We start from the raw sequence: 14,994 nt of genomic DNA, 5'->3' as shown, positions 1-14,994 counted from the left end.
TTGCAAACTTTTTTTTTTTTAATTTGTTGTGGCTAATATGAGTCCTCTGCATCATATCGCTTTCATTCTTTGTTCTATAAGATTCTCTCTCTCTCTCTCTCTCTCTCTCTCTCTCTCTCTCTCTCTCTCTCTCTCTCTCTCTCTCTTTTACAGCTAAAAGCTAAATTCTCATACTTTCAAATTTGCAATTTTCTCTCTCTCTCTCTCTCTCTCTCTCTCTCTCTCTCTCTCTCTCTCTCTCTCTCTCTCTCTCTCTCCCCTTTCGCTAATTGCTTTTGCCGACTTGCAAGGATGTTGAGCCATCAGTGAAATTCGATCGGGTCAATTACCAGCAACAGAAAGAGGACAAAAGTGGCTCGATCGGATTGAAGCAGATGGCTCCATATTATGTCGTTCAGTTTACCGAGCAGCACTAGACCCCCCTGACTCCCCCAACTCCCCCACTAGCAATCGAGTCCCGTTTTCTCTTAGAAGTTAAAGGAATAACTCAGATATTCTGTTGCTGTCCATCCCCGGCTCAATATGGGAGACTCAATGAAGTTTAGTGTAGCCTTGCGTTGTAGTTAACGCAGCATTATTACGACTTTCCTTGATTTTGAGACTGAATTTCTAGTCCTTGCATGCTTTCTTAGCACTGCATATTTTTTATTGATCGCTTAAAAAGACTAACTTTTTCGTCTTAGGTATTTATGAGTCTGTGTGTTTTGCTTGTTTAAAATTTCACTAGTTTTTTTTTATTATTACCAAGATATATGCAAAGGTAAGGTAAGTACAAAAACAATTATTTTAATATTGTTCTATCGGTTATCTTGCCCGTTACGTATTATAAAAAGTATCGATGGCAAGCCTCAAGTTGTTTAACTATCGATGCTTCAAAGGTTTGTATATGGTCTCCAGTTTATTGAAGTGTCACTTTTGTATTCCTGTTATTTGCAGAGGCTATTTAACGAGTGCACAAAATTTTTTACGAAATCGAACCAACTTATTGGACAAAATATTGGTTCGAATCACTTTTGTCATAGATTTAGATCTGTTTAATGCTTTTATTCATTTTTTCCTTTTACTTTTTCCTTATACCTCAAGTTATTTTCAGGATTTATCTTCTGTAGTTATGCAGTACAAGGTAAGTTTTTATACGATGAAATATATATACGTATCTTTTCATTTGTACAGTAAGGATTTTTGGAAAATCAACAATGTTTTTTAATACTGTTAAACATTATTGCGATGTAGATTCAACATATATTGATAGAACTATTAGGAAATGACATCTAATAGATGCAAACATTCTCTCTCTCTCTCTCTCTCTCTCTCTCTCTCTCTCTCTCTCTCTAGCATATAAAAAAATCTGTGGGATTTCCACCAAGCCCAAGGCATTTTAATAATAACCAAGCCATTTCTTTAGGCTTTATAGTTATTCTCTTAGCCGAAGCTCGAAGAATTTCTCTCTGATTCTTGTCATTTATCCATTAGGTTGGTATTAGACTCTAAATAGGGTTTTATGTGATCAGTAAAGCTTGGATGCGGTTGATGCTGGTATCAGTATAAGTGTTCATGGCAGATGTTCTACTTATGAATACATCGTTCACTGCGTTGGTAATTCTTTAAAGGAATTTAGTGATGGAAATGAGAGATATGAACACATGGTTAAAATTTTTGTAGCCATTTCATTGCCTTCTACTTGACTTTAAAAGTTTTGGTAGCCATTTCAATACCTTTGCATTGACTGACCATTTGCTGTAGCTGCTACCATTTTTAAAATTCGTACAGGATCACTGATCACCGTTTTTTCTCTCTCTCTCTCTCTCTCTCTCTCTCTTCTCTCTCTCTGCGTGTGAACTTCGGAGAAAAGGACAAATATAACTAAAGGCATATTATGGGGGGTGTGGGGGTGGGGGAGAGTTGCAGATAAATCATTTTGGGGCTATAAACGTAATTGAAATACCGATATGCATGTGAAGAAACACTCTTCAGTGAATGCCAGAGACGGGTGATGGAACGCTGTGCTGGACAACGCGAATATCTTTCAAAAAATCTCATACATTCCATGGTGGTCCGCATTATTTTAAGTGCCGGAGGTGTCGAGTTGTGATACTGTTCTTTTTTTTTCTTTTTTTTTAATTTAGCAACAAATTTCATATGTGTATGAAGATGTGCATAATATTCTACAAGCTGCCAAGTTTAGAGCGTTATTTTCGTCTTATATCAAAACTGACCTCAACATATAACTTTATATTGTTAAATTCAAGTGATCTAGTCCCCAGTCAGAATTACTTCAGCGAAAGGGAAAGTGAAATTATTCGAATAGCTCTTTCCTCTTTTGTCTTATTCTCTCGAGTGTTTTCATTCTGAGCATCATTGGCAAAGAACGCGGAACCCATTCCTCCGCCAATTTCCATAACACATAAAACCTTATAGACCTTTTTATGTCAGGGTGAGGAACTTTATAGGGTTGGAACTCAATCGAGGTAGCAGCTAATCGTAGTTCCTTGCTCTGACAACCGCCCCCCCCCCCCCCTTACTCCGACATGAAAGATTTGTGCTAACGCTAAAGCGGGCAATAAGACGCTGCTTTTCTTGATTTATAAATGTACAATACCAAAGGATGTCGAGATGTGACAAAGTTCTTAAGACATTCGGGTCTCGTTCATTGCGACGCCACGTGGCATAAACAAATCAGTCAGTCGTGACGGTAAAGTATCGGGTTAGTTTTATATATCACCCATAAAGCAACTCTCCTGCCAAGAGGAATGCGTCATTCGTTCTGACTTCTGTTTTGCCTACTGAGCAAGAGAATGGAGAGAGGGGAGAGAGAGAGAGAGAGAGAGAGAGAGAGAGAGAGAGAGAGAGAGAGAGAGGGGGGGGGGGGCGGGAGAGAAGAGAGGGGGGGGGTCGAGAGAGAGAGAGATAAATGATAGACAATCACCATTTAGATAAAAGAGGATTTCGACAATGGTCCCTCTCTGGGCTGTTGCGTCGCACCAATCTGCAAGTCTGGAGACAAAAGGAACGAGAAGCTAAGACTCGTCTAGACGAAATTACTCACTAGAATCATTAGTTAGGACCCAGGGGCCGTTTCCGTCCCTTCAGTGAAGAGAGTGGAGATTCATACATCGAGTGAGTGAACATTTACATGTTCATTTCCGTGAGGGCGTAATGTATTTTGAACGCCTGATATATTTTTTTTTTCTTACAAGTGCTCAATTTTAGCATTTTTGTAGACATATAATACTGCTACAGTGCTAGAAGTAGTTTTCCTTCATTTTTTATGGCCCTTTGAATTGCTCTTCGCGAAATTAGCGTATCGGGAATATATGCGTTTCATTCGCTATCGTTCAATGATTGATGGTTGCAAACGCCTGAAATTATGATGATAAACCTATTTTCTTGACAATAACTTCATCACATGATTATCATTCTGTTATTTATTGTAAATCTATAAATCAATATAAATGAAAATGGAAGCTTGATAGTATTTCCCACTTCAGTCTTGACCATCTTGTACATGACTGGGGAACTGACGTTCCTCTCACATTCCTCAAATGTATAAAGTCATGGACGTGAAGCGACACAACATCGACAGACAGCCAATGATTGCACCAGATGCATTCTGCCAAAAGTGTCGCCTCTAGGGTTTCGCTCATGCACTCGGTCGCTGAACGACATGGAAACTTGGCAACGTTTCTGCACATGGCAGCAGTGGCCAGTGGTCAGTTACACGGATTCACTTCCTAACTGCCAATTACACAGATGGCATGAGGTTATTAGCGCCCATTTGTATTAGTCACACAATCGGTCACATCGAGTAAGGAAAAGATAAAAAATGATTCCTTAAGATGCCGCTGTGTCACTGAATAGCATCTGGCAATAAAAACAGCTGAGGCTACAGGGCTACAGGGAAAATAAAAGCTGTGTATCGCCATGTGCTGAATGACCTCATAGGTCCCAGTGCTTGGCCTTTGGCCTAAATTCTATATTTCATTTCAGCAGTGTATCGTAAGATATGTAAGAACGCGTGCAGAAGTTGAGTAACTTGCAAAAAATATAAAAATAAAAAATAAAATTTGTGAATCTGCTTACTGTTGTAGGAGGAGTAACTTGTTCTTTGACTCAAGTTTGTCCTGACATTAACAAGAGTTCTTTAGGTTCCAGCGACCCTTTTTATCTGCTGGAATGCTTAATCAGCTTCCAGGGAAAGTTGATAAAACTTATCGTGTTTGTGTTTTGTTTGGGTTGCCAAGTTTTGTGTATCTTGCGGAAATTTTGTGCTAAGGATTTTCCATCCGAAAAAAGCTTTTTCTCTTAGTTAAACAGACTTCGTACTTAGTCGTTCTATCCTCTTGATAGGGAATTGCAACTTATAAAGCTCATTTTTTGGCAATTTTCTCCCATGCGTTGCTTAAGAATTTATTGTCTAGTCCTTCTTGATCTATTTATTCCTCTAGTATGCCCATCGCTTTTTCCGCGTTCGTTTCCTTTATTTTTTTGGAATGTATGCTGGATTCATATTTTCCCATTTGTGAGAAATATCTTCCTCTTTCTTCTTTCTCTACAAGCTTGTCCCTATTTGGGGGTCGCTGTATTGGTGCCTCAACACATTCCTCCATCTCCTTCGGTCCAGTGCATCCTCCTCCTCGCTCAACCCCAACTCCCTCACACAGAGAAATATGGAAACATATGTTTCGTGTTGCTGTATATACGATTATTATTTATAAGCATTATTACGCTTGTAATAAGCTTTGAGAGAGAATGACAAGCTGGTATGACGGATGAGCTAAATCTTTTTACTTTTTCGTTTATTGTATATCTCCCTATATCTCGCGCGCACACGCGCACTCATGTACGAATACATAAATACCTCGTTCTTTAATACAAAGCCTTGCTAATCTGACCTCCTTTGGTTTGAATTTCGGTGTAAACAGGGGCTTTTGGGGTTTTGATCTCTACATAGATAATTTAATGTTTGCCAGAATACAAAACCTGGATAAAACTGACCACCGAAAACCGACCTCCCCTGACTAATATGGTGCATTACAAATCCCTCTCTCGTCTTTCAGGCCCAAGTCTATAAATAAATTTCGTTCAGCCCTAAAGGGGAAAAGGAAATTCTCTCTCTCTCTCTCTCTCTCTCTCTCTCTCTCTCTCTCTCTCTCTCTGAAATATCATTCTTCTAAATTTCTTTCATTATTCTTGTTATTTTAATGAACATTTGAAATAAGTACGAGAGATATATATGGTTAAGTATTGATTAATTACTCCAGAATGAGATGTTAGTCTCTTATAAAGCGGTTTTAAAGTGTGTATAGCATTACACGTAAATATTTAGCATATATAAATACTGGAGATCCATTTCATTTGTTCTTTATATATCATGATAAATTTGGGTGGCGTTATAACAAATGAGGCGTTTTTATCAATATCAATAATAGCCATTATCATTAGTATTAATATTATTGTTTTCTGGGTATTTGCAGTATTATTATTGTTCATAGAATTGCCTTTGACTTTTCACTTATTTATATCGTTGGCCGTGTCTGCTTAGCACTGAATGGAGAAAATTGCACCAGATATAGATTATACGTTGTCCAACGACGCTATAAACGCTGTGAATTAATGTACCGTTTTTGGCATTCATTTGTATTTCTTTCCATGTATTATCATATATATACTCCGTTCTTCCTAAAGCAGTGGCTAACCAACTGAGTTATTATATGTTTGTTCGTGCTATTCTTATTTTGTAGAAAAAAAATTTATTTACTCCTCAAAAACCTTAATTATCATTACAAACTGCAGTGAAGAGTTCCAAGTTACGTTACTAACGAGTCAGTTGTAGGGTAGCAATCTACCAGGATCCACGTCTACCTACGCGTTTCCTTTCCTAGAAATCGGCAAATTACCGTCACCCTTTTCAGTTGAAACGGGGCTATTTTTATTTCATTAACTATTGTTCTCACAAAATGTTCGTACTTTGAAGTCAAGGACAATAGGGAATGTTGTAAACATTAGCTGCGAGAGGAAGAGGGGGGAATGAAATTGAATCGTCTATTCCTCTCTCTCTCTCTCTCTCTCTCTCTCTCTCTCTCTCTCTCTCTTTCAAAGTGAAAGGGACAGGGAGTGTGGATTGGAGATTAATGGGCCCGAAAGACAAAAGGTGTTTTCTGATGTGCTGTATTCACTGAAAGGACCCTCGGGAGTTCAATTAAGATGATTGATTTTTCTGTTTTTGTTTCATTTTGTTTTTTCCTTTGTTTTTTTTTCTTTTTTCAATCAAACTTCGAAACAGTTCATCCACAGAAATAGATGAGGAGGGATGAAACTCGCGAAGATACCGATGTGGCTTTTACGTTTAAAATCATTTAGCAATTTTGTGAATGTTATATAGTATGTGTATATGTAGGAATGTTTGCCACTTAAAGATACCAGTTTGTTATATAGTATGTGTATATGTAGGAATGTTTGCCACTTAAAGATACCAGTTATGCCCGTAAAGTCCTGCGCGTGTTTTCCTTTTTTATGCCAGTGTATTGGAAGGAGAGTGAGTAGATATTTACATTAAATACTTCTGGGTGTGTGTGTGTGTGTGACAGCGTATGCTAACGTATTTCATGCACTTGCATACGTACACATGTTTTTGGGTGAATATTTAAGAGAGCATTCTGTGACTGTTTGAGAGATCGTCCCAGTAATATTCGCGAGTGCTCGCCATCATTTCGCTGTCTTCTTTTCTGGTTGATTCGCGCTGCTTTGAAGGACGCTGTTGTAACCAAGGTAAAGAGCCTCTCTTTACCTTGGTTGTGGCGGTGGACGTTACGAGAGAGGGAATCCACGAAGGCAACTTTAATCGCATTTCTGATTCTGAAAAGCCGACAAGTAAGGATGCCGCGGCTCGAGCGAAAATGAATTCCAACCTAATTATGAATTGGATTGCATTTTATCTGTGTCTGCGGTAAGCCACGGAATAATGTTTCAGATAATAATTATGGCGAAGTTCTCATTGCGATGCTGGATATGAAAGCGATGTTAATTATTGAAGACGGATGATGTCACTGACAGTACAATTTGATTGGGCAGAGTATAAACGGCGATAATGGTGGCCATCCTCATCATGCATTTTAGACCCATTTCATCTGCGTCGGTGGAGGGTGTAATGAAGTGTTCCGTTGTAAGGTGTAAGGATGCATTGCATTGTAAAGCGTAAGGATGCATTGCAACCTTCCTGTATATGATTTGTGTGACATCGCTCGCTGTCTATGGGCCTCTTGGTGTCTTGGTGAGTGTTATCATCTGTATGAATGAGTCTAGTGAATTACACAATCATTCGTTCGAAGAAAGTATATCTAGAGCATATTTAACTTTGACGAAGTTCGACTCTCATAAAAACAGTCATACATTTCAGTGGACTGTGATAAATAGAGACCCAGTTAGGCCAAGTCGTTTCTGTACGTGATAGAAGAAACTAGCAGCCATTTCAGAAGAGTCCGTGTAAGTAAAAGTAAAAAGCAAAGCTCTTGTCTTCATATTTATAATATATATGTGTGCATTTATAAATTATATATATATATATATATATATATATATATATATATATATATATATATATATATATATTGTATATATAGTAGCTCTCGTGTTACACAGCATACTGAAAAAAGAAAGAAAGCTGCTGTTAATACTCTTACCTGTGGGTATTTAATATGTTGCTATAGAAACCAGTGAAAGAAATACAGAGAGAGAGAGAGAGAGAGAGAGAGAGAGAGAGAGAGAGAGAGAGAGAGAGAAAGGCTCAGATGATGTTACTCGATTAATCTGAAGCTCGTGATGTACTATTCGCTCCCCCGACTTCCCTCTCTGCATTTCCTTTATTCTATAAGTGTACTTGTGGAATGGATGAGTCAAGGTATATTCATATGTATGTTGGTGAGTTGAAGGGTCCTATTTTTAACAGTTAAAACTACTACGAAATGCGAGTGGCAAATTTTTTCACCCAGGCGATGAATTTTCGGGGTCTTGTATCGAGTCACTCATGGGACGTAACCCTTTCACACAAGTTTGGTGATTACTTTTATTGCCCCGAGGTAAAACGCCAGCTACGAACTTCTCCAGGTTTGTAGACATTGACATCTCTGGATGAGGATCTTCACTGCAAAATGTGCTTTTCTTGAAACGGAATCTTTTGTCAGGTTTTAGAGTTGACATGAGTAATGTGATTATTATTGTTGTTTTGGCAGTTTCACGACAATGGGAAAATCATTTTATTAATGATACACACACACACACACACACACACACACACACACACACACATATATATATATATAATATATATATATATATATATATATATATATATGTATATATTATATATATATATATATATATATATATATATATATATATATATATAAAGTAAAGGTAATATTCAGAGAAATTTAAATCGCTAGGAGAATACTAGAGAAACAGGTCTCGAATCAGTTGTCAACCAAAACCAGTGCAGATTCATCTTAACAACGGAATGAAAAAAAAAAACTGATTAAACGTTAGCAAACAGGCCATGGCAGAACACAGATAACATCTTAGCAAGAAAGGTTATTACTTATTACTACCCATCAAGTTAATGAATGACCTGTAAACTTTTTCATTTTAAACCCTGACGAGACTGAAGGGAGCGAAAGGACCTGCCTTCACCCAGCAGTCATCCAGCCCAGGGAATGATATTAGATCGGTGCCTGGATGAAAGAACCGATAAGGATAAGAAGCGCAGTTAATCTCCTCACCTTTCCAGGCGTAAGACACCTTTCCATTATGCGTGGCGGCCTCGTCCTCCGTGCCCCCTGGGGTGGTGGGGGTGGGGGGAGGCGTTCAGCCCTCCCGACTAACGCTTCTGTTTGAGCGGAGTTTAATCTTCGCGCGTTTTGAAAGTTTGGTGGTTATTTAGTCTCGTGTTGTTATGATTATGGTTGTTATTGTTATTATTATTCACAGTCTAATGTGTTTTCATTAGACCCGAAAGGCATTTAACTTTCTCCACGGAAAAGAATTACCATATGTGAAAAAAAAGAGAGTAAAGGGGAGATTATGTTAGTAAAATAAATATGAAAATCTAAAGAATGGTTCATACATAGACAAATATGAATAAGCAACAGGTGATTAGCCAATTAACACAAACCTCCCGCCTCTAGTAAGAAGAACGGTAACTTGAACATGACTCGACACGCATTTTGCAATGTAGAAAGCGATGAACAGAAAATCCACATAAAGAGTGTGAAATTTGGGGCTGACTGACACTACAGAGAACAGCAGGAATAAATGAGCCAAGAAATGAGGAAAGTGACAACCATTTGATAACTATAGTAGATTCACATCAACCGTGCATTTGATGTCTCGGTCAGTCCCTTACGACGCCCCTGATTGGCTGTTGATAAGCCAATGACAGAGCTGGAGACTCTCAGTCTCTCTCGAGAGTTCACATAGGCAGGATCTAACTTCCACCTCTCCTGAAAGACGTATCCCTCAGGAGAGGTGGAACATAGATCCTGCCTTTGTGAACTCTCTCGAGAGACTGAGAGTTTTCAGCCCTGTCATTGGTTTATCAACAGGCAATCAGGGGCGTCGTCAGGGACGGGGTTAGACATCAAATGCACGGTTGATGTGAATCTACTACAGCTCACTTTCAGCTGCAGACATTTAGCCTATCTCTTCCTTCTGTATTTCACTTTACTTCCTCTTAATTCTTCCTAATGAACACCATATTCTTTGGAAGCTTGAATTTCAAGTCAGTGACCCTTGTGGGCTTGTTCCATGTGAACAGGTTCCATCTACTGAATAGTAATATCTTTAGAAAAAGGTAACAAAGGATGAAGGACAGTAATGAGTCCTTGAAAGTATCTCCTTGCATATTCAACAATGCGTCAAGCCGTGGCGCAATGCTCCTTACACGGTCGGAGGAAAGAAGCTTTATTTTGGGATTGACGACCGGAGATAATTATTCACTAAACGTGTAAACTAAGTGAGGAGTCGTCTGAGGAAAAAACGAATCCTAATGAAAAACCCAAAATATGTGTATATATTATTGTAATGATTAATGACTAATACAGTATCTTCCCCGACTTACATTTTCTTCGTGTTATACATACATTATCTGGCTTGCTGTATGAGTAATGAATAACCAGTATTCGTAAAACTGAAGAAGACCGCACATAAAAGTCAAGTAAGAGGTTTATGATAGTTTCAGAACTTGTTTTTTTTTATTCACTGCGAGCGTAACCAAGGAAACGGAAGGACTTTTTTTTTTTATCATCCCTGAAATCAATAGCAGGTTGTGGATGCTTAGCGACGAAGCCTGGGTGTTTATTTACACGAGACGCACTTCAAGTGGAGGGCGTTTTGAGAAATGACCCCCGGATTGAAGGCTCTCGAGTCTAGACCTCCCACACTGCCTCCGTAGATTTCTCTTACTCACTCTTACATTCCCCTTAATTTTATTGAAGATTATCGCCATCGAAAATTATTATTGTTTGCCTGTTTACGTGCGATTATAAATTCACTTTATCCTAGATACCTGTAACTACCTATTGAGCAACATAGCAAAAGTTACGACGATCATGGTATTCCAAGAATAAGCATCGATATAAACATGAAAGTCATTGGGTGGGAAGATTCTTCATCGTGGTAGCAACTGCAGTCTCTCGGAGAATAATGGAGGAAAACGGTAACTTTTGGAGACCTCACGGTTCCGAAGATAATGTCTTGTGTAACTTTGCTCCAATTCAAAAACTGCAAACAAAATTACCCTTTTCGTACTCGGCGTGAGCTCATGTTCAATTTTTTGCTAAATAAATTCCACAGTATAGATAAGTTCAATTAAGTATATCTTAGTTTTACCAGACCACTGAGCTGATTAACAGCTCTCCTAGGGCTGGCCCGAAGGGTTAGCTATTTTTACGTAGCTAGGAACTAATTGGTTACCTAGCAACGTAACTTACAGCTTATTGTGGGATCCGAACCACATTATATCGAGAAATGAATTTCTATCACCAGAAATAAATTCCTCTGGTTCCGCGTTGGCCGAGCCGAGAATCGAACTTCGGTCCACCGGATTGGTAGCCGAGCGCGAAATCCACTCGTCTAACCAAGAACTCACAGGATAGATGAAATGTCCACATGTGAAAAGAGATCAAAACGTAGCAAAGATTTAAAAACAGAGATAGAGAAATCACCAAAATATTCGTGGTCCATTTTACACGAAGCTTGTCACAAAGGACATCATCCTTATAGACATTAACGGCCTTCTGAATCGTGAACAACACCAGCTTGACAAAATTTAACTGATGCCAGAAATAAAACCCGACAACAACCGTTCGAGAGTTCTAATATCATACCATCGTGTGTGTGCGAGAACCTCACAGCACAACAGAGCTTCTGGTGTTGTGCTGGAGAACCATTCAAGTGTCTGACGCTGCCATCAGCCAGAACCGAATCCGGACATGTACGAAAACACTCCAGATTCCTAAAAGGTCGACAACCGTCGGACATTAAAAATAGCATGCTATATTTTTTTTTAACGTAACCTGTTTGGAAAACGTAGTGCAACATGTCTTGCGCACCCCTTATGTCAATTTTCAATGCATTAACTTAAATCAAGGAGAAAGCTAATGCGTTCTATCAATAAGAGTATCCTTTGGTGAACCGATCATAGTTCAGAAATTTGACACTCAAATGTACATTCAAAGTCCCACAAATTCAAGATTCTTGACAATACGGGAAAGTAGAAAATTATGGAATGGGAGGTCTTCAGAATACCAATGGGCTGTCTTAATAAAGCGAATCAAACTGAATATAATGCATGTCCTAGTAATAGTAAAAGTATATGTAAGACTAATAAAGTGACAAGGAGAGAGATTATGTAATACAAGCATTCTTGGCTAAAAAGAAATTAAATAAAGAAGACAAGTGAGTGATCAAGGCGAAAATTTACGTTATATTTTATTATAATAATTATAAAGCCCAGTGTCACTTGAGAGGAAAAAAACATTTATCTTATGTCCTGGAAACTAAGGGGGAGTATAAAGCTGATAGTCTAAAGAAGTTAGAAAATTGCAGATTTGTAGGGGCACACGCACACTATATATATATATATATATATTATATATTATATATATATATATATATATTATACGTGTATATATATATATGTGTGTGTGTGTGTGTGTGAGGACTCCCGCGTGACCATTTCTGCAAAAGTGTGGCGGGTTTTGTCATGGAAGCGAAAATATTCCATCAGCTACATCTTCATTCTTGAAGACAATTTCAAGGAGAGGCAATAGAATTTTTTTACTACCGGTAGAGAAATTGTATGTCAGCAATGTGCGCTTGGAAGAAATAGAATAATGTAAACCGACGTGCGTGAAGAATTGATAACCGGCCAGTGGCGGGGTTTGGAAAGTGCTTGCAAATCCAGCTCTGTCATTAGATGCGCCGAAGAGAAAAATGTGGTCGTACCCCTGGCACACAAATTCTGGATTATATGTTCTTCGATAAGCCCAAACATGCCTGGCTGACAGTATGAACTTAGGGGGGAAGAGCAGGAAGGTTTCTAAAATATGGCATTAAGGTCAGTTGGGAAGTTTCCAGAATTTTTCATTCCTTTGGAATTTATTTAAATACTTGAAAAAACTAAGGCACGCGATGATAGAGTGATAGATATGTTTTATGAGATGATTAAGTGATAGATAGATATGTTTTGTGAGATGAGAGTGATAGATAGATAGTTTCTATGAGGTAGGTTTCATGAGATGGTTGAGTTCTAGATAGGTATGTTTTATGAGATGATAGCAGTGATAGATAGATATGTTTTATGAGATGGTTGAGTGATAGATTGATATGTTTTATGAGGTGGTTGAGTGATAGATAGATATGTTTTATGAGATGGAAGAGTGATAGATAGATATGTTTTATGAGATGGTTGAGTGATAGATAGATATGTTTTATGATGAAATACAAATTAGGCAGTTTAAAAAAACTTGGAAGGTGAACGATATAGGCAAACTCACACGGAAACCAGAAGTGATGTTTTAATGTCCACAGAAAGAATATAATGTATGGTTTGGAAGAGCCCTGAAGTAGGGTGTCCCTCAAGCAGGCATTTATGGTGATGTAAATGTGCGATTACATGATGTACGTGGGCAAGCTGAGTATGATTGTGGTATCTGTTTTATATATTAAATTGCTGAAGATTTAATCGTAGTTTGTCCGGCTAAACGATAAATGATATGCGTGCGCGTTTGACCCTTTATAATCACTGAACTTAAGAAGATAAGCATTTAATGCATCAGGATTTTTATGCTAGGTGTATGACGCACAGCGTGAATGTATAACTACAGAATCAAGTACATATAAGCAATTATGTTGGTCTTACGTTTTTCATTACGACTGACATAAAAAATGTTAAAAAACAGTGTAGTTGAATCAGAACCAAAATAAACGCTACATGCTCAGCCCAAAGAAGTATTTACTGAATGAGGCTCGTCTGTTTTAAAGGAGCTTCAGGTTCGTTCACAAAAGAAATGCGAAGAACAAAGAAATACCAGCTCCCCTCAGATGGTCAAGAGGGGGTCCGTTGGCTCTTAAAAACGTATAAAAGACCAGCAAGATTGTCCCTTATGCTGATGCCTGTTGGCACAAAATGTGCTGTCGCCTCCTCTGCATAAAATGAATCCTTAAGGAGAGAGAGAGAGAGAGAGAGAGAGAGAGAGAGAGAGAGAGAGAGAGATCCCATGTTAGACCAGTCCATGATGGCTACGACACCCTCTTCTGGCACCCCTTTAATTTTTCTTCTTCTTCTTGAGGTTCTTTGTAGAGATTTTCTCGGAAAACTCTTCTTCCGCTGCAGCTGGATTGATTGTGTGTCTCTGTGAGGGACAAGGGTACTGGAAAGTTATTAACGGCTTTTTCTTTCTTTCTCTTTTTTTTACCAAAATTTTGAAGGATTTTTCTTCTAAATAACTTTCCAGTTCGGTTCTTCGTGATTCATATTTGAATGGTGATGTTGAAGTTATTAAGTACTTCGTCATTATAGTAATTACCCTAGCTTTTAATAAATTGGCGCACGAGGGTTCCTTATGTTTGTTTCTTTTACTGTATCTTACATTCTTCAATTGTTTTATATACTATATACATATATCTATGTCTATATATATTATATATATATATATATATATATATATATATATATATATATGTGTGTGTGTGTGTGTGTGTGTGTGTGTGTCTCAAGTTGGCGACCGTTTCATTACTCTCCCAGTGTGAAAGTTGGATATCATTTGAGGAACCAGATGACAATTATGTGGAAATAACGTGAAGATTAAAATTTTACGTAAAGATCAAAGGCGATGGAATAATTATGGGGTATTTCGTGGCAAGGAAGGTTGTAAAGGGCTGAATCCTTTCTTATGGGAAAAGGCCATGAATTAGCGCTGTTCTTTTCGTGTACAGCCAATTTTCCTTGTTTATAAAAATTGATGGTACTGACTTGCTTCCGTAGATGATTTGAAGAGAACGTGAGTATTATTTCAATTAGGGCATCTTTTTCATCGTATGGTATTCTAGTGCATTCTGCCGAGACTTGTACTAGATAATATAAAAGGATTCTTTCTCTTGTTTTATCCTAATTTCTTTAATAGGTACTTATGAAATTATTCCTTTCAATTTTCGCAAGTAAAATGCTCCTGAATAGTATGACCACTATTTCATCCATTTGGATGAACTCGCGTAAATTATCTTCGAGTGCGTGTTAGAGAACGGGTGAGAGAAATGGTGAACAGTGCGTCGGCTGCAAATGAAAACAGTAATAAATTTTCGAGGCTTATTAAGAATTCAGTCATTTCCTACTGCGTAGATCGTCATCGTTAACAGCAGCTTTGAACACTCACTGCAGTGCCACTATGCAGCGCCGTTATTTTTCTGCCGATACGTTTTAAAAAAAAAAAGTAGATAAAA

At 38.1% G+C, this 14,994-nt stretch overlaps 1 protein-coding gene across 1 annotated transcript in view; it reads left to right on the top strand.

Moving 5' to 3' along the window:
• Nucleotides 1–14,994, top strand: part of LOC135206936 (potassium voltage-gated channel subfamily H member 2-like) — a 1,544,997-nt gene that overhangs the window by 1,288,141 nt on the left and 241,862 nt on the right. The window lies entirely within an intron of this gene.

Source organism: Macrobrachium nipponense, chromosome 31, assembly GCF_015104395.2.
Source record: "Macrobrachium nipponense isolate FS-2020 chromosome 31, ASM1510439v2, whole genome shotgun sequence".
NCBI classification, from domain to species: Eukaryota; Metazoa; Arthropoda; class Malacostraca; order Decapoda; family Palaemonidae; genus Macrobrachium; species Macrobrachium nipponense.
This window is presented reverse-complemented; position numbering and strand designations above follow the sequence as displayed.